This window comes from Neovison vison, chromosome 2 (genome assembly GCF_020171115.1).
Source record: "Neovison vison isolate M4711 chromosome 2, ASM_NN_V1, whole genome shotgun sequence".
In the NCBI taxonomy this organism is placed as follows: Eukaryota; Metazoa; Chordata; class Mammalia; order Carnivora; family Mustelidae; genus Neogale; species Neogale vison.
In genome coordinates, this window is record NC_058092.1 from 31935498 (window position 1) to 31962811 (window position 27314).

Below are 27314 nucleotides of genomic sequence, written 5' to 3' on the forward strand. Positions count from 1 at the left end.
AACCTTTCTGATTTTGTTGTATGTTTGAAATTTTTCATAAGTAAAAATAAACTTGAAAATATCCCAAAGAAACTGCTATCTCAAAGCTTAACAGCAGGCAGTAGTGAAAAGATGGGTAACGTAATGGAAGGAATGAACGTTGTTTTTTTAGCACTCTTACATATAATGATCATTCGTCACAACAAACCTGAGAGGTACATGACATTATCTCCATTACACACACTACACACTACACACACACACACAAAACCCGAGGCTCAAAGAGTACTTTAACAAAGTTATTTGGATTATCTGTGAATATCAAAATATACACATACGCTTAAAAACCTACCTAAAATCATAATCGATCCCTTATCATTTATTTTCCACAGGTTTCCAAGAAAGTGACCTTTGCTTGAAGAAGCACTTTACAAATAGTGAGAACACATAAAATGTACTTTATAAAACAATACTTCTTACAATGTATTATATAAAATATAAATGACTTCTAGTTTCAAAATCCTTTTTAATGTTCAATGCTAACTGACTCACATATTATCTTCTTTGTATTAAAGTCATTTGTAAATATCTTTTGGAGTCCTTTTAATGCTGTAATTTCCTCAAAATTAGGATCCATATCTGATTCATTTCTACATTCTTTGTAATAGCATCTTGTATTAGATACAAGTAGTTAGTGAATGTTTACCTATGGAGAGGAAGTAAACATGATCTTCATAATAGATATACAAGGTAGCTAGGACACCTGTTCACATATTAAATACTTGAAGAAACAGAGGCAGAGTAAACTCTGATGCTATTTCTTCGTGAAAAAGCTCACTTGTTGAACTAGGGCTTCAGTCTTTTCCTATTGCACCACTGACTCAAAAAGGACATTAAGCCTGATGCTCTAGCTCAGAGTCTGGCAGAGTATCCAAAGGAAAAAGCTTTAGTTATGTTATTTTTTTAAATGCTTGAGAAATCCTGAAAGATGGATCCTAATGTAAATAAAAAGGTTTGTAAACCTCTTGATTTCTTTCTATTAGGAGAGTGATAGAAAATGAAAATGCTTCTTGAAAATCCCAAGCTTTGTTACAGGTTACCTAAAACTCAACAAAACCAGAAGCTGATATATAACAGCTAACATTCATACTTGGCTCTTCTCACCAATTCCATGTATACACGTTATTTCATATGATTTTCTGTAATACTCAGTGAGAGATTTCTATAATTCTCATTTCACCAATGAGGAACTTTCAGAGCTGGGAGACTTAGTAGGTAGTTGAACTGGGATTTAAAACAACCTCAGTCACGCTCTTTGCAGTATCCTATGTTGTTATTTGCTTGCATGCAACTAGTCAATGGCCTTCTAAATGGTTTCTCTCTACTTCACTCTATCATGTGTATGGCAACTGGAATAATCCTTCTAAAATAAAAATTCCATCATGTTGCTTCTCTGTTTAAAATCCTTTAATGGGGGCGCCTGGGTGGCTCAGTTGGTTAAGCCTCTGCCTTCAGCTCAGGTCATGATCTCAGGGTCCTGGGATAGAGCCCCACATCGGGCTCTCTGCTCTGCAAGCAAGAAGCCTGCTTCTCCATCTCTCTCTGCCTGCCTCTCTGCCTACTGATCTCCCTCTGTCAAAAAAATAAATAAAATCTTAAAAAAAAAAATCCTTTAATGGATCCATGTAGCCTGTGGTATGAAATCTACCAAAGTCCTTGGCATTGCATACATCACCCCTCAAAGCCAAAATTCTTTGAGATTTGGCCCCTGACTACTTCTCTAGCCTCATCTACCCATCTTCTTTTCTTTAGCCTCTTTCCTTAACTTATTCTAAATGAGCTGTACTTCCTCAACTCATCTGTAAGTTCCTCTTCCCATAATGCACTCAACTTGTCAACTTAACTCATCCTTCAAAATTTAACTCAGAAATCAATGAATTTCCTCTTCCTTAGCCCTCTTAGCTCTTTTCCCTAGATAATCATTTCCTATTCTATTCTATGTTTATATCTGGTTCATACTTACAGCATTTCAATACTGTATTACAATTATTTGTTTGCATACCTCTCCTGCTTGTTTGACAGCAAAGCCCTAAAGGAGGTCTTGGTCATCTTTACTTCTTTACCCTTCCCTAGGGTCTAATTCAGTGCCTGAAAGTAGGAGACACCAGATACATAAAAGTTTGTTGAGCTGAATTCAAATAAACATACTTAGAAAGTTTAAAAGTGTTAAAACAGGATTTGGATTTTCCAAAATATAAATGTTTCAAAGGAAAAAAAGAGCCTGAAACTCTTTAATAGAATTGTGTATAACAATGGCAATTGCCCTGAAGGTCCCTGCTAGCACTCTGTGCCCCAGCTGGGCCTCCAGAAGGTTCATTACTTTCATATTATCACTGTGGCAATTTATTAATGAGCTCAACACTAGCAAGACAAATTGAAATGACAGCCCTGGCAACTAACATCTCTTATTTATCACTGGAACTAGTCTCTCAGTAGCAGTGCCACGGATAAGCTTTCTTCAATGCAAAACAATTACAGAGTATCTTCTAAGAAACCTATGTTTTTCTGAAAATAAATAAATTGAAAAAAAAAGAAAAAAAAGAAACCTACAAACACTGTGATTGGTACTAAGAGGAATCCAAAAAAAGTATCAGTCCTTATTACCACAGGCAAAAAATGTTTCAGAAAAATAACTCAAAACTGAAAAACACAGATGCCCATTAGAGTGATGGTAAAGGACTCATTATGCAATTCATCACTTTAAAGGGTCAATTACCTATCCAAGGATTAACTGAAACACCACTGGGGTTCCTCTTTCTCCACGTTGATGGAGGCAGTATGCATGAGAGCCAAGAACTGGTACTAGGCATTCTGGCAGAAGGAAGGTCTGCAAAACTAAAGCTATCACTCCTTCAAAAGTCTGAAGGCTTCTTGGTATCACAGCATTCCTACCAATGATTTAAAGTTGCTCTCCTGAGGCAAAACAAAGGCAAATCTTAAGCCATTAACACATAAAAGTAAACTTTAAGTGCAACTAGACATAAATATGGTTTAAAAAGGAGAGGGAAATAGCAAGAAATCCTGTGGATACAGGCAGATACTACTCACTCACTGTCTTTCACTAATGACTACGATACCGCCAAGTAACATCCCTGTTTTCGCTTCTTAACCTGCTACAACAGAGTACCACCAACTGGATGTAATAAAGAAAATTTACCCTCTCACAGTTCTAGAGGCTAGATGTCTGAAATCAGGGTTTTGGCAGTGTCAATGCTCTCTCTAAACCTTGAAGGGGAAGATATCTTCCTGCCTCTTTCAGTTTCTGGTAGCCTTAGGAAACCAATAGATTTTGGTACTGATGGGAGTGGGGCGCTGCTCTAACAAACAGTTAAAAATGGGGAAGTATCTTTGGAATTGGATAATGGGTAGAGGCTTAATCTAAAAAACCTAGATTGCCCTGAAGAGATGTTTGGTATAAATAGGAACCTTAAAGATGTTTCTGGTGAGGTATTAGAAGGAAACAATGAATACATTATTAGACACTGGAGAAAAAGCAATTCTTGTCATAAAGTGGCAGAAAACTTATCTGAATTGTGCTTGATCATTGGGTGAACTTCGATATTTAGCTGAAAAAATTTCCAAACAAAGTGTTGAAGTCTGGCCTAGTTTCTCCATGGTGCTTACAGTAAAATATGAGCAGAGATAAATTGAGGAATGAACTGTTAAGCAAGAAGGAATCAGCACTTGATGATTTGGAAAATTCACTGCCTAACCAGACTACATGCTCTGGAAATAGGGCCAAGGGTGTGGCTGGACAATCGTTTGCCTGTGACTCATGGATACAGTCAACCATCTCAGAAGCTAGGAATAGAGATATGGTTATCCAGAAAGATTTGGAGCCTCTTGTCAGAAGGTCTGGATCCCCAAGAATGACATGAAAGACTGATGAGGTTTTTGAGAATTTTATACCAACAGAAGTGCTGTTGATCTGGACTGAAGGGAACAAAGATGTAATAAAAGGAAGGAAGGGCAAAGCCACACATGTAGAGGCCTGGACCAATGGGTCCCTCTAGGTGTAAAAGGGTGGAGGTGTCCTATCAGACCAGAGCATCAAGTCACAGAGAATTCTCTCAGGCCTTGAGATCTTGTGAATTTGCTTTAGACTGGTGACCTTTTTATTCCCTCCATTTTCTCTTTGTAATGGCAATGTCTTTCCTATGCCTGTCCTACCTTGTACCTTGGAAGCAGATAGCTTGTGTTCTAGGTTTCACAGGCCCACAGATGGAGAGTTTTGTACCAGGATGGACCATACCACAGACTCACCCATACTTGATTTCGAAAATGATATCTGAGACTTTCTGAGCTGATCATATTTAGGTGAGATTCTGGACTTAAGAGTTAATGCTAGAAATGGGTTAGGATGTTGGGGGGATGTTGGAAGGGGATAAATGTATTCTGCACAATGAAAGTTCATAAATTTTGGGGGGCCAGAGGTGGACTGTTACGTGTTGAATTCACTATTCATCAAGTTATGGGTTGTGTTCACCAAAATTACATACTCCTGCTACCTCTGAATGTGACCTTATTTGGAAAATGGTCTTTGTAGACATAGTCAAGCTAAATGAGGTCACAGGGTGAGCCTTCATCCAATCTGTCTGGTGTCCTGAGAAGAAGAGGAAAACATGTGAAGATAAACACAAACAGGGAGAACACCACAAGATGACAGGCAGAGACTGGAGTGATGCAGCTGCAGGACAAGGAATGTCAAGGATTGACAGCCACCGCAAGCTCGAAAGAGATTCTACTCATTCCCAGACAGAGCATGGCCCAGCTGACACCTTGATTTGAGAGTTCTGCCCTCCACACTGTGAGAGAATAAATTTCCATTGTTCTCAACCATGCATGTCTGGTACTTTGTTACAGCAGTCCTAGGAAACTAAAATACTCCTTAATACTAATATATATTCAAGAATTACTAAGTACCAGGTACTGTGTTAAGTGCCTTACACCATGTGGGGAAAAGAAATAAAATAACTTTCCATTACACTTGTTCTAAACACTATACTAAATTTTCTCCCATGTATCATCTGTTGTATAATAATCTGCCTGACTTTGTCCCAGGTTCCTGGCAGAGATGCTTCCAAAATCCTTGGAATTTTCCAAGTGACAGGAATATCTTTGTTATTCATAAGCCCTGTGGATCACACGAGTTTGTGCTAATAAAATGGCTCAGGATGGGGGCCAGTTGCGAGAAAGACCGATCGTGGGATTAGACGATTGGGGCTTTGGGTCAGCCCTCCTTCAAGGCCTATCTAATAAAGCCCCAATCAATACTCTAGACACAGAAGCTCAGTGCAGCTTCCTAATTGGTAAACAAATCAGTGCGCCAGGAGGATGCCTTGATTCCATGGAGAGAAGACACGGAAGCTCTGTGTTTGGGACTCATCCAGACTGCACCCTATATGTCTCTCCATTTGGCTGTACCTGATTTGTATCATTTATAATACATCTGTAATCGTAAATATGGCAGTTTCCTGAGTTCTGAGTTGTACTAGTGAATTACTGAACCTGAGAGGGTGGTCATAGGAACCATCAGATTTGCATCCAGTCAGTTAGAAGTGTAGATGGCCTGAGGACCTCACTTGAGGCTGGCATGTGAAGTTGGGGCAGTCTGATTAGGAACCATGTTCCCTTAAACCTATGCAATCTGACACTAATGCTGGGTGGCTGGTGTCAGAACTGAATTGGATTATACCAGCTGGTGTCAGAAGAATTGGGTTAAAACATACCATAATTGAGTTATGGTATTAACCGTGTCCCATACTGCTGTCACTGGGTTTCATTTTATAGGGGTCTAATACCTCAGTCAGTAGGTTTTGAGGTACAAAGATTTTAACTTCTCTGAAGTCAAGAAGCTGATAACAAACAGGAAATGTGCTGGGGTTTACTGTACTTTCATACTGTCTGCCTCATTTGGTCCTTAAAAGCTTGTGAGGTACAAATGGCAAACACTACTATCTGTACATTAGAAATGAAAACAAGACTTAGAGAGTTTAAATAACTGGTAACAGTTACATAGCTAGTAACTGCAAAATTCAGGATTACAATATCTAGGTCACGTGACTTCAAATCTTGTACTTTTTCCACAGCCCAGTCTTTCTTGCCAGTAAGAGATCACTTAAAGGTCACTCATAAAACTGTAAGAACGGACAATTAAGGTAAAATAAAACAAGAGTGCCATTTAAAAAGTCAGATTCCAAACTTTTCAATTAAAACCAATTTCAAGGCTAATTCAGTTATAACCTCTTCTTCTGTACACCTCCCACATTCTGCCCTGGGGATTCAAGGCATATCCATATAAGATATCTGGCCAGGAGGTTTTTATTATCCTTTTTTTTTTTTTTTTTTTTTAAGGTGGTGGAGCCCAATGCAGAGCTTCAACTCATCACCTCAGGTCAAGATCAAGACCTGACCTGAGCTGAGATCAAGTGTATTTTCTAAGACACATATTTCAACCTTTATTATATATGTCATACTCAACATACAGGATAGGTTCCCTAGTGAGGAGAAAATCATCCAGCTTGTCCATGACCAAATAAAAAGCTTCTCTATCTGACCTATGTACCAAATATTGATGACTTTCCCAATTTATCCAATCAATACTTACTGAATACTCTATCAGTCCCTGGGCTAGGGATATAAGGATGGGTAAGACTTGAACCATGTTAATTTAGAAGTGGAGAGAGATAAGCAAAATGCATTACAAAGGAATGTAACATGTAGCTATTATGGGTATGTGGAAGTAGAGACCAATTTTCTCTAAAGGCATTAAAAGACTTCATAGAAGTCTTCATAGAAGAAGTGACTTCTGAACGAGAATTTGGGAGAATGCATCTTATTCCAGGCAGAGAAGAAGTTTAGGAAATTCTAACTAAGCAATGAGAAGTAGAAAAGTAGTAAGTAGTCAAAGGGCTTGTATGATGTCCTGTGGAAAACGATAGGTAGCTCAAGCAAAGGATGGATATAAGGCAGTGACTTAATTAGAAAACCAGATCAGAATTAGATAAAGATCCAGGACTATATTCTGCAGCCTAGAGGTTTTCAGACCCTTTTTAGTCAAAGAACTATCTTCAGACACATCTTTTATGCAAAACACAACAATATATAATAACTACCGAGCTTATCAGATAGAAGGGAAGCAAGGAATCAGTCTACACATTCTGCCTTACCTTGACACCCCAACAGAGAGACCTGAAGAGATGCTAGTTAGTATTCAGTATGTAGTCCTCATCAGCAAAAGGTTCCCAGTTTGTAGTAAGCAAAGAAATTGAGAGTAAGCACTCTGAAACTTTATAGTACAATTTAACAGAATAATTTTATGTTATTCAACCTAATAAAATTTTGAAGTTCATACTTGGACTTCAAAAATTTTTATCTAATAATCTATTTTTTAAATAAAATTATTAGTCTAAGCTGAAAGAAAAATACTGCTCCTTCAGTTACTGTCTGTGTTGTATCAGGGCGTTTTATGTAAATGTTGAATCTCTAAATTATACACTTGAAACTAATATTATCCTGTATGTTAACTAGCTGGAATTTATTTATTTTTTTATTTATTTTTAAAAGATTTACTTATTTATTTGAGAGAGAGTGTGTGCCCACAAGTGTGCCAGCTGGGGGAGGGGCAGGGGAAGAGGGAGGGGAGCAGACCCTCTACAGAGCGCAGAGCCCTGAGAAGGGAGGGCTCCACCCCTCCAAGCTGGGACTCCATCTCACAAACCTGAGACCATGACCTGAGCTGAAATCAAGAGTCCCACGCTTACCTGACTGAGCCACCCAGGCATCCCAACTAGCTGGAATGTAAATAAAAAGTTGAGAAAAAAAAAAAAAAAGATGGCTCCTTCAACACGTGTAGTTTAAGAAGCATGCCCTAGAGGTTCCGCAACTTACCAGCTCTGTAACTGAGAAAGAAAAAAACTCTAGTGGTTGTTTAGAAGAGGAAGATCAACTGGTAAATATAAAGCATAAATAAACACAAAACAAAACAAAACAGCCCAGATGATTACCCAGGATTACTTGTGTAAATGTCAAGCATCTGGCAAATGAATAAGGACATTTAAGTTCACAGAAAAGGAAGATCTCTGCAAGCTATAGTAGTCAAGGAAGGCTTAGACATGGTAGTAGATTTTTAGAGGTTAGAAAGACCTTAAGCCATCAATTTCCAGACTTAAATTCATTAAGTCAATGATTTTAATATTCTTTATTACATATCTATATGTCTACTGAAACACCACTAGATACTAGGTGCTGGGGATACATTACTGAACATAAGTAAGGGTTGGGAGTCACCGCTGTAGACAAAGTTAACCAGAGTTGGTTTCTACTGCTTGCAACCCCATCATGACAGACCTAGTCCACCAAAACATACAAACTGATGTGTCATTTAAAACTATTATAAGTACAACAGAGTTGCCTGGGTGACTCAGTTGGTTAAGCATCTAACTTGATTTTGGCTCAGGATTTGATCTCAGGATTGTGAGACTGAGCCCCACATGGCTTGGTGCTGAGCATGGAGCCTACTTGGGATTCTCTCTTGCCCTCTCCTCTGCCCTTCATCCCTCCCCCCACTTGCATGCTCTCTCACTCTCTCAAAAAAAACAAACTATTATAACTAGTACAAAGAAAAGTCACGTGGTACTATGAAATCTTGTAACATAAGAGATTAAAGAGATTCTGGGAAATGAAGGAAATATACCCTAAAGAAGTGAAATCTTAGTTGAACTCTGAAAAATGAGTGTAAATTAACCAGCCAAGGAAGGGAGAAGAGCATTCATGGCAGAGGGAAAAGGCATGAGAAAAAATTGTGAGGTGAGATGGGGCGTTGACAGCCCACAGAACAGAAAGAAAAGAAGTATCACTAATGCAAAGAAACCAAGGAGCAAAGTGAAGAGAGGTCACAAAGACAGACCGGCTAGGTCACTGAAAGTTCTATAAGCAAGAACATAGATGAATCTTAAAGACATCATGCTAAAAGAAATAAGCCAGTCACAAAAGGACTGTATTTCACTCATATGAAGCACATGGAAGAGTCAAAATATGTGATGTCACAGAGATAGAAAGTAGAATGGTTGTTGGAGGGGCAGGAGGGAGGGAGAAGTGGGCAGTTATTGTTTAATGGGTACAGGGTTTCAGTTCTGCCAGATGAAAAAAGTTCTGGAGATGGATGGTGGTAAAGGTCCCACAGTCTGAATATACTTAACGCCAATGAACTGTACACTTAAAAATGGTTAAAATGATAATTTTTGGTATGTATATCTCACCACAATTTTCAAAATGTTATTTTTTAAAGTTCAATAAGCTACATTAAGATCAACAGGAAGCATGTGAAAAATTTTAGTATAATCGAGACTTTTTTTTTCAGACATCAAATCTTTAAAAAGTTAACCCTAGAAAACAACATGGAAAATGTATTAAACGGAGCCAGCATAGCTGTAGGCAAAGTAGTTAGGATGCAATTGTAGTAATTCAGGAGAAAGAGGACAGAAGCTTGGACCAGGACGGTAGCAATGAAGATTCACTTGTACATTCAACAAATATTTAATGAACGCTATTATATGCCAAGCACTGTGATAGATGTTGAATATAAAAGACTGGCAAAACCCCACACCCATGGAACTTAAAAGCAAATAAATAAATAATTACCTTTTGTGATTCAGTGCTGAAACAAATAAACAGTGACTGTTTATATAACAGGGCAGTCAGGAAGACCTCTGTGGGGATGTGATTTCAAGCTGAGAAAGAGCTAACAAAGCATCAGGAGAAGACTTCCCAGGCAGAGAGAACAGTGTATGCAAAGTCTCAGAGACAGGAAAGAGCTTCACATATTTAAGGAACAAAAAGGGTACCAGTGTGACTGAAGGGTAGCCAGGGGATGGAAGCACCATGTGAGACAGGAAAAGAGAGCAGGCTCCGCATCATGCAGACCACAGGACAAATATTGTTTGTATTTTCAGCACAAGGGGAAGCCACTGAAAGATTTTAGGCAAAGAGGTGGCAGGATCTGACTATATTGATGGTGGTGAAGGGGGAGGGTAACATGCAAATATAGAAGCAGGAAAACCATGTAGGGGTTAATATGATAGTCCAAAAGAATTATGATGCCTTAGGCTAGAACAAAAGATATAGGTAAAAAAAATATATATATATATTTTTTTTTTAGGATACAGACCTAATGGGTATTAGTAATGGACCGAAAATGGAAAAAAAAAATCAAGTTTTTAGGCCAAGACAAATAGATGAATTTGGAGGTTGTTCACCAAAATAGGTAACATGGGCACCATAGTCACCTGGAGGGCTTTTTAAAAATACTAATTTCTGTGTTCCATTGCCTTGGAATACCTAACTTGATTTTTTTTGAGGGGGTGGGTTGGTATCCATGGGATTTTTTTTTCCCAATTTATTTATTTTCAGAAAAACAGTATTCATTATTTTTTCACCACACCCAGTGCTCCATGCAAGCCGTGCCCTCTATAATACCCACCACCTGGTACCCCAACCTCCCACCCCCCCGCCACTTCAAACCCCTCAGATTGTTTTTTAGAGTCCATAGTCTCTCATGGTTCACTTCCCCTTCCAATTTACCCAAAAGCACATACCCTCCCCAATGTCCATAACCCTACCCCCCTTCTCCCAACCCCCCTCCCCCCAGCAACCCACAGTTTGTTTCGTGAGATTAAGAGTCACTTATGGTTTGTCTCCCTCCCTATCCCATCTTGTTTCATGGATTCTTCTCCTACCCACTTAAGCCCCCATGTTGCATCACCACTTCCTCATATCAGGGAGATCATATGATAGTTGTCTTTCTCCGCATGACTTATTTCGCTAAGTATAATACGCTCTAGTTCTATCCATGTTGTCGCAAATGGCAAGATTTCGTTTCTTTTGATGGCTGCATAGTATTCCATTGTGTATATATACCACTTCTTCTTTATCCATTCATCTGTTGATGGACATCTAGGTTCTTTCCATAGTTTGGCTATTGTGGACATTGCTGCTATAAACATTCGGGTGCACGTGCCCCTTTGGATCACTACGTTTGTATCTTTAGGGTAAATACCAAGTAGTGCAATTGCTGGGTCATAGGGCAGTTCTATTTTCAACATTTTGAGGAACCTCCATGCTGTTTTTCAGAGTGGTTGCACCAGCTTGCATTCCCACCAACAGTGTAGGAGGGTTCCCCTTTCTCCACATCCTCGCCAGCATCGGCCATTTCCTGACTGGTTGATTTTAGCCGTTCTGACTGGTGTGAGGTGATATCTCATTGTGGTTTTGATTTGTATTTCCCTGATGCCGAGTGATATGGAGCACTTTTTCATGTGTCTGTTGGCCATCTGGATGTCTTCTTTGCAGAAACGTCTGTTCATGTCCTCTGCCCATTTCTTGATTGGATTATTAGTTCTTTGGGTGTTGAGTTTGTTAAGTTCTTTATAGATTTTGGACACTAGTCCTTTATCTGATATGTTATTTGCAAATATCTTCTCCCATTCTGTCAGTTGTCTTTTGGTTTTGTTAACTGTTTCCTTTGCTGTGCAAAAGCTTTTGATCTTGATGAAATCCCAATAGTTCATTTTTGCCTTTGCTTCCCTTGCCTTTGGCGATGTTCCTAGGAAGATGTTGCTGCGGCTGAGGTCGAAGAGGTTGCTGCCTGTGTTCTCCTCAAGGATTTTGATGGATTCCTTTCTCACACTGAGGTCCTTAATCCATTTTGAGTCTATTTTTGTGTGTGGTGTAAGGAAATGGTCCAATTTCATTTTTCTGCACGTGGCTGTCCAATTTTCCCAACACCATTTATTAAAGAGGCTGTCTTTTTTCCATTGGACATTCTTTCCTGCTTTGTCAAAGATTAGTTGACCATAGAGTTGAGGGTCTATTTCTGGGCTCTCTATTCTGTTCCATTGATCTATGGGTCTGTTTTTGTGCCAGTACCATGCTGTTTTGATGATGACAGCTTTGTAATAGAGCTTGAAGTCCGGAATTGTGATGCCACCAACTTTGGCTTTCTTTTTCAATATCCCTTTGGCTATTCGAGGTCTTTTCTGGTTCCATATAAATTTTAAAATTATTTGTTCCATGGGATTTTTAATTTAAAAATCTCTTCAGGTATTTTTGATAATCAGTAAGGGTTGGGAGTCACCACTGTAGACAAAGTTAACCAGAGTTGGTTTCTACTGCTTGCAACCCCAAGTATCCATATGATACTGAAACTGGTATTTGGAAGAAGGGTCCCTAAAATGTAGAATTGCCTGGATTTAGGTTAGGAACAAAAGACTGCAGACCTCTATCTCATGCTGAGAGGTTGGCCATCCATATGTAGTAGAAGAAAGCTGATCCCACTGTGGTCTGTTTTGTATCAGGACTCACTACTACGGAGATACACTGCAGAGCCATGGTAAGGAAAAATGCAGGATGTGACGTGTATTGCCTATATAGGTGGACTTCATTCAGTTCATATAAAAAAGAAATTGCTTAATATGAAATAGGGCAGATATTAAAAATATTGAATAACCTGTAAGGCCTAACCAGTGCATAATGGGGAATATAAACTCCTGAGTTAAGCTGGTCAATCTGAAAACACTGGGTAGGAAATAAGGCTTTTCTAAAGAAGTTTCATGCTGCCTAGAGCCTGCACAGGAGGCTTGCTGAACTGGAAAATTACCCAAGGCTAAAAATGGTAGGAGTAAAGGCAGAAAGGCAGGACCTACAACCACGGATAAGACAGATATAACAGAGTCTTTATTCTGCTAGGGTCCTTTTAAGCACCTCTGTTATGCACTCCTTGCCGGATAAAGTTGGGATACAATCTAGAAGCAAGAAGTTTACTAATGACTCCCTTCATCAGGCCCTATTTCAAATTAAGTGAGCCAATACATTCCTTTTTTGCTTCAATCCATTTATGCTGGGCTTCTGTTCTTTACAACCAAAAAGTGTTAATACACTACCAACATTTTAAAAAAGCTAGAGCTCTGGTTTTTTTCCAAAAGGATCACCAGAGGCACTACCCCAAATCTATTAAAATTGAATCTCCAAGTCCAGGTATCTGTTATTCTCAGTGTGTGTTCCAGAGGATCAAGCAAACTGGGAAAACTGGAAAAGTCTGGTTGTCTCCTCCAATGCCGAGGAAGAGGAAATTGTTATTTCCCAGCAATACAGAGGAAAAAATTATAACAATGTTTATTGAAAACATACCAAGAGCCCACCACCATATCAGAATCTACCACAGTAGGCATATAGCAGGGCATGGACAGTGTAAGACACTGCCTTGCCTACCAGTATCTTGTGGCCTTTAATTCATGGAAAAGGCAAGACCTACAAATACATCCAGGAGTCAATGGGGAATAAACTGAGTATCATTATGGTAGGTTAGGTGTGAAAGACTTAAGATTTAAATCCTTTTCCATCAGACAACAAATCTATTTCTAAAATACCATCAGTGTAAAATACATTTCCCTCTTAATATAAGGTGAAGGAGCACAAAAAAGAAAAAAATATATATCATGAAAATAGCCTATTAATTCAAATTTGGATTTAACCGACATGTATTTGAGCACTTATTATGTAAACATTTAGTGTATTGGGCACCTAAATACAGGTTTTCGTTGATAACTAATATTCAGAAACACCAGCAAAATAGTAAATTGTCTGAATTGACATTTCTCTTTTCAGCCTAATGGTTTATTTAAATACCATCATTAAGGAGTTTAACATATCAAAAGAAAATTGTTAGTGTTGAGAATAAAGAAGTCAACAAAAACATTACTTAAGAGTTTACCAAATTCAAATAGCAGTTCTCAAAAAGACAACTTTGACACCTAAGTGTTCAGGTCAGCATAAAAAAATCTACTCATTGTGAAGGCGCTGAATCGTATTCAACCCTACCAAACTATCCTTGTTTATTCATAGGTAAAGTTGTATTAAGTAATTAAGTGAGGGGGTAACAGCTGGATCATTTGGAGAGTAAGTTCTGGAGCAAGACAGAAGCAAGAGAACTGCTGGCTCTGCTGGTATTTGTTTAGTAATATTTTCAAAGATTTCCATATAGAGAGAGGATATCTAGGGTCATTAATAATTATTCATAGAATATATCTTTGAAGATAGATTTCAAAGAATGGTTTCCTTTAAATGTAGGTACAACTACAACTAACGATGAAAATATACTTAGTAGAAGAACTATAAACTCCGTGATTGAGAGACTTCCCAAAAAGTTTTTTCTTAAAAACTCAGTCCAGGACTACTAAATTAGCATCGTGCCAAGAATCATTTCAACCTTATAAAGTATTTGCAGAAAAAATAAGCATGCAACTCATATGTAATGGCAATAGGTATTAGCACTATTTTAGTGTCACACAAGTAGCTCATCTAAAATAACATTTTTAATACTTTTTTAAAAAGATTTTATTTATTTGGCAGAGAGAGAGTAGGTAGAGAGGTAGGCAGAGAGAGAGGAGGAAGCAGGCTCCCTGCTGAGCAGAGAGCCCAATGTGGGGCTCGATCCCAGGACCCTGAGATAATGACCTGAGCGGAAGGCAGAGGCTTAACCCACTCAGCCACAAAGGCGCCCCTAAAATAACATTTCTGTATAAATGGCATCACTTCTGTTCAGAAGCAAATATGAGAACTTGGCTATAAAAACCCTACCAGATAATGGCATCCTGCTTTCAATTAACATGCAATATTAAGTTGTATGAATCTTTTACATTTATCTAAGTCCTGTTGAGTAGCATTTGGCATATTTTTGTCATCTACCTATGTGAGGCACTGAGGTGAAAAAGTTTATATGGATAGTGGCATCTCCGAAGGTGGGGGGAGAAAAGACTGGAAATAATCCTGGAAGTGGACACAGGAGGCTTAAAATATACAGTAGTCCTCCCTTAACTGGGGCTTCAGTTCCCAAACAAACAAACAAACCCAATTCTTACAAGTCAACCTTGCCTCCTGTTGTACAGAGTCTCAGAACTCTGTAACACTGCTTGTGGGGAGTGCACAAGGTGACATGTGAAGTGGTCTAAGGTCGAAGTCAAACCGGTCTGCGTTTGAAATGGAGTCCTATCACTTATAAACTGTATGATTTTGGCCAGATAGCTTTCAGTCTCCATGTGCTTATGCATAAAGAGAACTAGTAATACCTTTTTGCAGGTGGGTGAGAACAACACATCTGCATGTTGCAATGGGTCTGAAAGATACTCGAAAAGAGTTATTCCCTTTGTTAGTGTGGTATGTGACACAAGGTTGGTATGCTTTAAATACATTCTGTGAAAAAGTGGGATATGTATAAAGAAACACAGAAGATGTTGGTTGTGGTTGTTTCTTTTATTTTGGATAAATAAATTCTGAAACAATTTCACATGCCTTCATGTTTTTTCAGGACCTATTCAGTGCTTGACATAGAGAAGCCACTCAAATGTTTAGTGATTCCTCCATGGACTTCTTGGGCCAAGACTCAAAAGAATGAGGTTCCAGTTTTATGACCCTGGACCTAGAATTGTTGGACTATAGGTTATATGTATTTTAGTTTTAATAGATATTGCCAAATTGTTCTTCGCCATGATTGTACAATTTCTATTCCCATCAATAGTGTCCAAGAGTTCCCTTAACTCCACATCCTAACAATATTTGACATTATCAGACTTCTTAAAGTTTGCCAATCTAATAGGTTTGAAATGATATCTCATTAGAGCTGCAATTTGCCTTTAATTATTGGTCGATGACTAATAAATATTTAGATTGCCTCCTTTAAGCTTCATTATTTTTCTGTGAACTTATCTTTTTCTAACCTATTTGTAGGAATCCTTTATTATTACAGATAGGATATTTAGCTGATACATGTACCACATATATATTGTTTAATTGTGTGGCTTTCCTTTACATTTTAAAAATTATGATATTAAGAAAAATGATGGCATTCATCTTTGTCATTGTATGTAGCACAGTCAGTACACATTAATACTGACATTAATGTCAGTAGACATTAATAAATATTTGTTGAATCAATGAATGAAAAATTGAACAAATACATAAAGAAATAATGTGTTTTAACTATATTTCCTTAACTTGGAATTATGATTCTATGCTTGTTAGGCCTCGTAAACTTTTATACTCCCAGGACACTTGGGTGGCTCAGTCAGTTAAGTGTCTGCCTTCAGCTTGGGTAATGATCTCCAGGCCCTGGGAATGAGCCCTCCGTAGGGCTCCCTGCTCAGCAGGAAGTGTGTTTCTACCTCTACCTCTAACCCTCCCCAACCCCACTCACGCTCTCTCACTCTCTCTCAAATAATAAAATCTTAAAAAAAAATAAACTTTTACACTCCCAGATTCATCTTCAAAATTCATTTATTTTTAAAGAAAAAAATTTAATCTGGCTTGAAGACTTTCTGATAGTTCTTGGTAACTGGAAGTCATTGGAGATAAGACAGAACACCAAAATATCAAGGTCGGAAGTCTAAAATTCTAAATCATCTAAATGAAATGGTTGTCTGTTCTATTCTTAAATCTCTCCAAGAACAAGTATACTGGCTCTTGTGTTTTCTATTATACTTTACAGGACATAATGACTAAAATAGCCTTTATTTCCATCATGATTGAATGCCCCAGAGAAAAGTCTACATAAGCAAGAATGTATAGCAATTAAGTAAGAAAACACTTGGAAATATGCTATAATATGCCAATGAGCAACAGACATACCTATTAAAGTGAATATACAATACGCATATGCTTTAATTTTGAAAGCTAACAATTACAACATTTACAGTAAATGTTGAGGGGAAAAAACAATGCAGCAGCCTTTATATGTTTCCAAATATACAGAAATTAATACATGATGACTTGCAATAGAAACAGTAAGAAGCTCAGATAGCAGAGTCTTAAAAAGGAGGTCACAGGAAGGAATGGATCATTCTGGACACAGTACAAAAATCTGTAGTAAGAAGACATAGTTTTGAGTTGTTCTGACATTGACTTTGATATTGATTTGATATTGGGCACATCATTTGCTCCATGTACACCTCAGTTTCTTATCAGTATATAGAGTTTGTAATGATCTGGAATCCTACCTAACAACGTTATTATGTATTTCAAATTAAGTAAGAAAATGTGTAAGTAAGAAATGTAAGTAAAAGTAAAAAAAGTTTAAAAAGTAAGTAAAAGTAATAAAATCTAACATCCTTCAATAATATGCAACAGTCATTTTCTATCCTTCCTCACCTCCCCATCATCCCAACATCATCTCTATCATCCCTGAAACTCCCAGGCAGAAGGAGATATAAAGTCCTCCGGAATGGATATTGTACATTTGTGCACTCAGGCTGCCATAACAAAGACCACAGACTGGATGGCTGAAACAACAAGAAATGTATTTCCTCAGGGTTTCACAGGCTAGAAGTTCAAGATCAAGGTGTCAGCAGGGTTGATTTCTTCTGAAGCCTCTCACCTGCTTATATAAATAGCTGTTTTATCCTTCTCTCTTCACAGTCTTTCCTTTGTGTGTATCTGTGTCCTAACCTCCTCTTATACTATGACACATGTCATAACGGATGAAGGCCCATCCATATGACCTCATTTTATCTTAATTAACTTTAAAGGCCCTATCTCCAAATATAGTAACATTCTGAAATACTGGGGGTTAGGACTTCAAATACAATTTTGAGAGGGAGGGGAATAAGCAACATAATTTAGCCCAACAGAGATAAAGAAATCCTACCATACTGTATCTGCCACTACTTTAGCACTTACTGTACTGCAATATAATTGTCATTTTTGTCTCCTCTAGCAGACTATGAATGCCTGCACAGCACCAAATATTTCTTTTTTAAAAAGATTTTGTTTATTTATATTGGGGGGGGGAAGCAGAGGGAGAGAGACAAGTAGACTTCCCCTGAGGGCAGAGCCCAATGTAGGGCTTGATTTCATGACCCTGAGATCATGACCTGAGCCAAAATCAAGAGTCAGATGCCCAACCACTGAGCCACCCAGTTGCCCTTGAGTATTTCTTATATATATATATATATATATATATATATTTTAATATTTTATTTATTTGACAGAGAGAGAGATCACAAGTAGGCAGAGAGGCAGGCAGAGAGAGGGGGGAAGCAGGCTCCCCGCCAAGCAGAGAGCCAGATGCAGGACTCAATCCCAGGACCCTGAAATCATGACCTGAGCCGAAGGCAGAGGCTTAACCCACTGAGCCACCCACGCACCCCAACTTTTGAGTATTTCTTATTAATCTCTATCTTTCAAGTGTCTAACACAGAGTATATGTTCAATAGAATGCTTCAATAAACTGCTGATAACTGAACCTACGATATATTCTGTGAAGGAACAATTAGAACTAATCTATCCTAAGAGAATTTTTTTTTTAATGGAATTTGTAACAGGACAAATGATTTAAGAGAAAGAACAAATTTTTCACTTTTATCTTTCCAAAAGCAACTCTGTTCCCCTATTCTCATCCTTTTCATTGCAGGTTCTATTCTTGGATTACATGTGCTCAGCTTTCCTTAAGTAATGAACCTGGAGACTTTACATGACCACCGCAGAAGTCAGTGACCTCTCCTTCACTCCACTGAATTTCTGGGGTGTTTACAAAGTTACGTATTAGAGTTAGCTAAGTATGTGTCTTACCTTCCCCTCATAAACAGTGAGCTCCCTGAGAGCTATGCCTTAAATATCTCTGAGTGACCAACAATCACTATTTACTGAATAAACATAAATTTCTCTAAATCAGAATCACTCTTGAGGAAGAGAAATTTTCTTAAACCAAGGAGGTGGGGCAAGAAAAGTGGCAAGGATCTTGTGTTCAGTTTGGGACATACTTTGTTTTAAGAAATATCTCTTATGGAATATCTTTTTTTAGGTCCATTTCAATTTCAGAAGGTTTTCGCATAGTATATTGGGACCTGGAGTGATGGGATATACTGATTTTAAAGTAAATACGGTACCTAGCTACTTGTAAAGCTGACTATAGGTAGCTAAATACATAGTTCTAATGCTCAGAAGAGATTATCTTGACTGTAATACAAATTTGAGTCATGAGCATATAGGTGTTATTGTAGGCCAAGTGAGTGGATGAGATTGCTAAGGGAATGTACAGAGGCGGGTAAGAGAAGGGGAGCTCTCATTCAAAAAACAATTGGGATGAAGCTTTAAATCTCAGTTTCCTTTCTTTGCACAATTAGGAGACTTATCTCCTCATGAGTGTTCAGAAGATTAAATAAAAAGCAATAACAAAAGTAACATAGGTGAACATAACAGACACAGCATTGTTACAATGTGCTGGACACTGCAGGGCTCTTTCATACAGGTTTCCTCACTTAAAAAAAAAATCACACACACAAAATCACAAAAATCTTAAGGTACAACAGTACTTAATAGGGACTATTATCATTCTCATGTTCAGATAAGGAAACTGAAACTTATTAAGTGTTGGAGACTAAAACCAGAATGCAATGTAGAGTTAAGAATGAGAAAGTTTATATACTAAATGTACAGAACTCAAGAAGTTTGAGTAAAGGGTAGGAGACTAGATGGTACCTGGAGGGAAACATGGACTTCAGATTTTATTTATGAGATTTACTTAAAGATAGGAGACTTCTAAGCAGATTTAAATTTAAAAAAGGAGATGGAAGAGAGAAAGAGGTTGAAGGCAATGAAAAGATGGAGGTCAGAGATGTAGCCTTGGGAAAGAAGAAGAAACAAGAAAATATAGGTATAGTTTTAAGAAACAGGTTTGACATAAGACCTCATAGAGACTAGGGCAAAGAAATGACTAGCTACTAAACATTCAATGGCAGTAATCTGTGTAAGTGTATGATTTTCTCCAGCAGGGCTCAGAGCTACTACCGCCAAGAAGAAACAGGTTTGATTCAGCAAGGTTTGAGATTTTGCCCAGACAAGACAAAAGAACAGTGGAGCAAGGGGATAAGGGATAATGGCAAGAGAGTGAATGAAATAAATTATAGACTGAGGAAACTAAGCTGGATAGGGAAGGAAGCGAAGACAGGCTTCAATGAGATCACACAACAGAGCTGATGAGGACTGTCAAAGGTCAGATAGAAGACATTCTGAACAATGCTACCTGTTTTCATTTATAATTCCAGAGGCAGGCCATCTCTGGGGGATAAGACCTATGGTGTGACTATTATCATCACTTGAGTTGAAGAAGCTATTGTGTCGTTGAAACAATCATCTGTGTGAATACTGAAGTTACTAACGGTGAGGACAGAAACCAAGGTAGAAAGGAAGACCGTACATGCTAGGTCCTAAGTGATGGAGAAGATCCACATACAAGAAGACAAGAGTGGTATAGCCCCTGCACCACCGAACACAGCGATTTTAAGAAGATGGACAAGTAATGGTCTGGAAATCGTGGTGCACAGAAAGTCATGGTCATCCTCATCTCTCTCATTTTGCACAGACTGTGGGAGAATGGGATGCCCCCATTTAAAAGAACTACAGAGAAAGTGATAGTGCTCTCCATTACTCCTCAGGTGAGAGCCTGACTTCCATTTAAGGCCAGAACACACACAAAAATATAGAAAGATGGTTAATAGGGTATGAAATAGGGGTTTTAGAGAGCAAATGGAAAGGTATGAGAGGTAACAAACAAGCAGGGTTGGCAGAGAGGAGGTAGAAGCCAAGTCAGCATGGGAAAAGCAGTATAGGAGACAGGTAAGTGGAAGGGATAGGACAAAGATGAAAGATGATAAGACTTGCTGGCTTTATATGGCCATAAGGTTATCAAAATAATTAGTTCTAGCAGTGCCCTGGTGGCTAGAGAGTTAGCACTAAAGCCTTGGCAATGGTTTGAGGGGAGGGGCAAGATCTGAGTGCCTATTATGTAACTGACATTATGTAAAGTACTTTATACTTCCTATCTTAGTTAAACCTTACACCTAACAAAAATGAGGGAACTGAGGACCAGCGAGGCAAAGTGACCAGCTTAGGCTTGCACAATTAATATTTAGTGATATTCAGTATAAAAGAGACAGATTTTGAAATCAGAGCATCTTTAGTCACTTTCTACAGTAAGATTTTATAAGTTTCTTCTACCAAACAAGGTTATCTCAGAGATTAAACTACAACTATAAAACAAATCTTAACAGTTGGGGTTTTTTGTTGTTGTTTTGTTTTGTTTTGTTTTAAACTAAAACTGGCCTTGTTTTCAAATGTGGAATTTCTTAATTGGTTTACTTCAAACAAAAACCCCAAGTTCTCAAACTATAAATTCTACATAGGAAAATGAGGTAGGGAAAGAAGATATACAATCGATGCTTCCCTAGTCTATCTAGCATCAAGTCCAAACTTCATAGTTCCAGGTCTTTAATACCATGGCCCCAGCCCATTTCTCCGGCCATATTGCTCACTGCTGACTTACACAATACTCAGACCCTGGCAATTATACATTTTTAACAAACATACCCTGTACTTTTCTCCCTTTGTATCTCCACTGAAATTATTTAATGTACTGAAATTTGTTCTCCAAGGCCCAAATGAAACTTATTTTGAGTGTGAAGTCTAACCTTGCTTCCAAATATTGAAAAATGATGGCTCTCTCCTCTGAATTCTGCATCCCTTTGCTTTTCCTCTCTTAAGAGTACTTATTGCCTTATAATTTAAGTAAGTATGAGAAAAGTTCAGCCAGCAGAATTTAAGTCCTTTAGAAGTAGCTGAAAGAGAACTAACATTTCCTTTAAATTCCTTTCCTAGTGATTTTATACACATAATTTCATGTAATCTTTGTGACACCCTATGTAAAAGGAATTTATTTTTTTACAGGTAAGGACACCGAAAATCACACTGGTTAGATAAATTGCTTATAGTCCTAAGGTTAGTCAGCAGCAGAGCCTAAATTTGAATCTTGGTCTTTGTAGCTCAAAATGTAGGCTCTTCCCAGAAACCATGGGTATAACCTCACTGTTTATCTGATTGTTTCAGATCCACCTACTAATCATCAGTGGGGAAACCTCCATTGACTTTTCTTTGTTAAGTATCAGCAAAAAGGATGTGATAGACAGTACTTGCCCTCCTACTTTTCTTTCCTTTTTTTTTTTTTTAAAGATTTTATTTATTTATTTGACAGAGATCTCAAGTAGGCAGAGAGGTAGGCAGAGAGAGGGGGGAAACATGACCTGAGCCGAAGCCGAACGAAGGCTTTAACCCACTGAGCCACCCAGGCGCTCCTGCCCTCCTACTTTTCAAGAAAGAATAGACTCTCCAGAGTCAAATATGATTACTATGAGTCCTGAATTAAGAGGAAGAGATCAGAACCCTGCTCCCAAGAAGGAAAAGTAAAAACACAAAACAAAACAAAACACTACTTTTCCACTCTTCCATTTAAAACTACTCCTTCTTTGAGGTGTCTGCCATCTGGCTATGTCACTCTCTACCCCTCCTCCTCATCTGTCATCTGCCACCCTTCCGATTAATCCCCTCCACTCGCTGCACCTGGGTCACAATCATCCTCTCTTCCCCACACCCAAGCATCCTAAATCACTTCTCTATCCACACAGATGGCCCATTCAATACAACAGCCTCAAAGTTCTGTCACACTCAGCTTCACTGACCTTCACCTCTGAGGCACCTCAGCTACCCACACACAGAGGCCTAGTTATCACCTAGAAGAGCTCCATACCACACAAGTTAATTCCAATATTCCACTTTCTGAACACAATCTCCCTCTTTTCTAGCTTACTTCCACTACATTTGTTTATTGATTTAACTCAAGCTACTGAAAAATCTTCAAGTCCAAAACCAAATTCATCATCCAGTGTTCCCTATCTCAGTTAATGTCACCACCATCCCTCTAGTCACCCAAACCAAAAATGTGAGCATCATGCTGGACTCCTGGCCATCTTATCTGCACACCCAATCAATCATAAAGCTCCACATCCAGACTCTTGCAACTTTATCCCTTTCTTCTCATCCCTATGACCACATTTTAAAGATGTTTCCACCATGTCTGATAAAAATTTTTCAGTGATTAAAAAAAAATCACCCACTGAATTAATTTCAAGTACAAGGTCTACTGTGATATGGTCTCTGCCTATATTTGCAGTCTTACAACTTCACATTTGTCTTTTTTTAAGAAAAGATTTTATTTAGTTGATAGAGACAGAGAGGAAGAACAAAGAGGGAGAATGAAAAGGAGGAGCAGACTCCCCACTGAGCAGAAAGCCTGACTTGGGACTCCATCCCAGGACCCTGGGATCATGATCTGAGCTGAAAGCAGACCCTTAGGTGACTGAGCCACTCAGGTACCCTATGTCTTTATTGTTATATTCTCTGCAGTTTCAAACTGCCTGTGGGTTTGTTTTTTTTTTTTAAGACTTTTATTGTCAGGGAGAAAGAGAGAACAGCAGGCAGAAAGAGAAGCAAGCTCCTGGCTGAGCAAGGAGTCTGATCTGGGACTTGATCCCAGGACTCTGAGATCATGACCTGAGCTGAAGGCAGACACTTAACCAACTGAGCCACTCAGGTGCCCCCCACTTGTGATTTTTTATGCAAGCCATTCCTTCTCTCACACTGATGCCTTTCCTTGAGCTGTTTTCTCTGTTGGAAGCACACTTATTACCATTCTCTGCTTGACTGTCTTCTTCTTACCATTTATTATTTGGGTCAGTTGTCACCTCTTCCCAAAGCCTTCCCTCAGGTCCTCGGCTAGTCTAAACGCCCTTTCTTGGGACAACCACAGCATCAACTGCATCCCTCTCACCTTTTATTCTGAGATGACTTATTTGGGCATTTAATTTACCAGCTCCACAAGGATTGAAAATGTATCTTATTCATCTCTGTATACCCAGCTAAACACAGTACATAAGCATAGTGCCTGACACAAAGTAGATGGATAGGCTTAGAGTAAAGCTTAGAACATGCTGAGTTTAAATCTGCAGTGGTATAATCACACCGGTTCTTTCTCACGGAGTTTTCAATATTTCCAATCATTAACTTCAAGTTCTTTAAAGGGAAGGAACCAGAGCCTCTCCTGAGCCTGTACAGGTCTGCACAGAACGTTTCTATACAAATTTTTACCCAACTTATGTAAAAGGGAAATAGCATTTGCACAAACAAACTAGAAATCAAAACTTGACATGTGTGCTGCTAACTTCAAAACCACTGACCACTTTAAAAAGTAAAAACACAAGAACAAAGATAAAGAACCAATTTTGACTGCCGGCATGTGCTTGCCTGTGTTATAAAAGCAGTGAAACTTTGCTTAGAATTTGAACAGGGTCCCAGATACAAAAATTTGGCATTTTATCTATAAGGCCATTGCCATCTCTGCTGGGCTTAAAAATTACTAACCTGCAGGGTTGCTTAGGGTAGTTTAGGATGTTGGTAAAAGACACTTTTTAAAAACTCAATCCTCACATACCAAGGCTAAGTGATGAAAATGCAAGCAAAAAATAATGCTGGTAAATGAGCAACAAAAAGTGTTCTTTTTCATAGTAGCTTTGAGCCTTCTGCTGGCAGTTAGAGCAAAGAGTTCAATATAATAAGCATTTCCCTCTCCAACTAAATATTAAATTGCAGTCGGCCCCAAACTGAGTCTCAATCCTTTTTCAGAGTAAAAATAATAAGCTCTCCTATTTGCATGGTGCATTGCCACACTATGATATACATCAGCTCATCTGATTACGTGTTTATAGACTTTTTTTTTTTTTTTAATGAGGGGAAACCCAAACATCTTCACGAAACAGGATCTCTCTTAGCTCGTTTGAACACAGTACTGGACTTTTTTTAAAAGTTCAAAACAGCACAGAAAGGAAGAGGGGAATACTTTTCATTTAAGCAGGTCAATCAATCTTTGGGACCAAGGAACTTCTTGGAGAAACTTAATAGATTAAGAAGCTCTCCTTTAAAGAGGATATGGGCGAGCTCATTCTGAGAAGGGATCAGAGAACTTCAGCATGCAAGAAACAACTGAAGAACTGGAATTAGCGAGGAGATGACAAGACTCTGGGCACATGATTACTATCTTCACGTATCTCAACAGCTGTCCGTAACCAGGAAGAATGGAGGCAGCGGTTTCTCTGAACCAAAAAATATTTCTAAAAACCAAAGCCGTCCAGGAACAGAATGGGTTTTCCTTGGGGAGAAATGGGTTTCCCATCACTGGAGGACGTGTTCAGACAGATTATTTCAAATGATTAGGGTGGATTTGGGGATTTTCAAAGGGACTTCGGTGTGCGGTGGGTGAAAGGAGCCCTCGATGACTTTAAATTCCCTTCCAGTCTGGAGATGTTCTGGGGTTCGCCCGTCTCCCGGAAGCCCCTTTCACTCCTCTCGGGCTGGCGCTCAGCTGTGCCCCGGGCTCCCGCCTGGCCGCTTGCCCTCCGCGGTGCCCCGCGGCTCCGAGGTTTGAAAGCGGCTCTCCCCGCCCGTTTCCCGCGGCCCACGTGAGTGGTCCCGGCACAGCTCTCGCCGCCGGAGCCAGCTCGAGGACCGCGGCTGACAGCTCCGGGCCCTCCGCGCGCCCGCCAGCCTCGGTCCCAACCGCCCCCGACCCGCAGGCATCCCTCAGTTCTCGCGTCCGAGCGGCGCGACAGACCCGCCGCACACTGACAGCCGCTCCGACTCCCGGCTCTCCGCGCCAAGCCCACAGGGCGGCCGCCGCTCGGACCCGCCGCGACGCCGACCCTCCAGACGCGCCCCCGCCCTCGGGCTGGCACCGCAGGGTCCCCTTGGGGCGCCCCTATCGCGTCAGGGCCGCGCGCCGGTCACTGGGCCGCACCCGCCCGGCAGCGGACGCACAGCGGGCCGCCGGGGCTGCGGGCCGGGCTGACACGGCCGCGAAGGGCCGCGGCCGCGCTCGGACCGCAGACAGGCCCCCGGCCCGACAGCCGGCAGACGGCCGGACGGCGGGCCCCGAGGGGCGGGGGTGGCCGCCGGCCAGGTCCCTCCGCCGCTGCCTCGCCCGCGGCGGTCCCCGCCGGCCCAGGCCCCTCAGGGCGCGGGCTTGCCCCGGGAGCGGAGGCGGCAGCCGAGACGCTTACCTGCGGGCTGGCGGCGGCGCGGGGCGGCTCACTCCCTTCCCGCCGCCATGTTTCCGCTGCGCAGGGAGCCCGAGCGGACGCGCGAAGGGGGCAGGAGGGGGCGGCTCCGGAGGACGGCGGGCGGGCTGGCCGGCTGGGCTAGCGGCGGGGGGCTCGACCGCGGCGGCAGCGGGGGCGGCGGCGGCGGCAGCGGCGGCAGCGGCGGCTCCCCGGCCCCGCCCCCCCTCCTCCGCCTCCTCGGCCTCCTCCGCCTCCTCCTCCTCCAGCCGCGGGGTGGCGCGCGCCTCGGCCGTTGGGCCCGCGCGCGGGGGGCGGGGCGGGGCTGCGCGGGGAGGGCGCCACCGAGCGGCCCGGCCCGGCCAGCCCCACCGCCTCCCGCCCGGGGTCCGGACCCGCGTCCCGCCCAGCTCTCCGCGCCTCGTCTCCCGGACGGGTAAACTGAGGCCTGGAGAGGGCTAGGGTTCGAGTCCCGCCGCCCGTCACACACTCCGAGGAGGCGCTGGGACCGGGAGGCGAGACAGCGATGCCAAGAGCAGTCAGCTCTCGGCCCTGCAGACTCGCTGACGCAGGGCGCCACCTCGGGCTCAGAGCCGGCGCTCTGGGACTCGAGTCCCCGCCCCACTGCTGACCAGCTGTGTGATGGATGACCTTGAGCAAGTGACCTCGTTCCTCTCCCCCAGGGCCCTCCTCTCTCACGTGATAGTACTTTACCCAAGGGACTACTGTGAGGTTAAGTTAATGCTTGCAAAGCTGACGGGACAGTGCGGGGAGTTGGTAAGTAAATGCTCAGTTAAGTACAAGCTCCCGCGGTCCCTTCATGGCTCACCCATTCAACAAGTACGCATTGAGCCCTCTGTGCCAGGCACTGTACACAACACCATTCTTTCAGTGCCCGCTAGCACTCCCCTGGATTAACCGCCGCATCCACCGCGGATAATCCCCAGCAGGGGGGTGAAACCACTTGTCCAAGGTCGCCCAGCCAGGAAATGACTGAGTAGAGAAGATTGTTCTCCAGCCTGTTTGACTTCAAAGCCGGGGCTCTGCCTGCAGAGAGCAGTCAGCTCTGTTAGCCTGGATCAAAGGAGGCACCCGAGAGTCCAACGCGTTCAAGCTGGCTCTTAAAAGAGCCTGCAAGAGGAAAGCTAATTTCAGGCAGAGAGAAGGATGGATGCAAAGGCGTAAAGACGTGATACCGTATGGCTGGCTGGTGTGAGTGGTGTGGCGGGAGTATGGGAGACATATGGATATGGTGATGATGCCGCTGAAGCTAGACAGGGAAAGGAAGCCAGA

At 40.9% G+C, this 27314-nt stretch overlaps 1 protein-coding gene across 7 annotated transcripts in view; it reads right to left on the reverse strand.

Annotated features, from left to right (window-relative positions):
• The window catches only part of SCMH1 (Scm polycomb group protein homolog 1), a 171028-nt gene extending 144876 nt beyond the window's left edge, over positions 1-26152 (reverse strand). For 5 of the 7 annotated variants that reach the window (XM_044237958.1, XM_044237959.1, XM_044237957.1 and 2 more), the window contains exon 1: positions 26025-26150. The gene's annotated coding sequence lies outside the window, so the exon portion shown is untranslated. Of the gene's footprint in view, positions 1-26024 lie in introns of all 7 variants that reach the window. The other 2 variants (XM_044237965.1, XM_044237964.1) reach the window with 1 other exon arrangement.
• Between the last annotated feature and the right edge of the window lie 1162 nt (positions 26153-27314).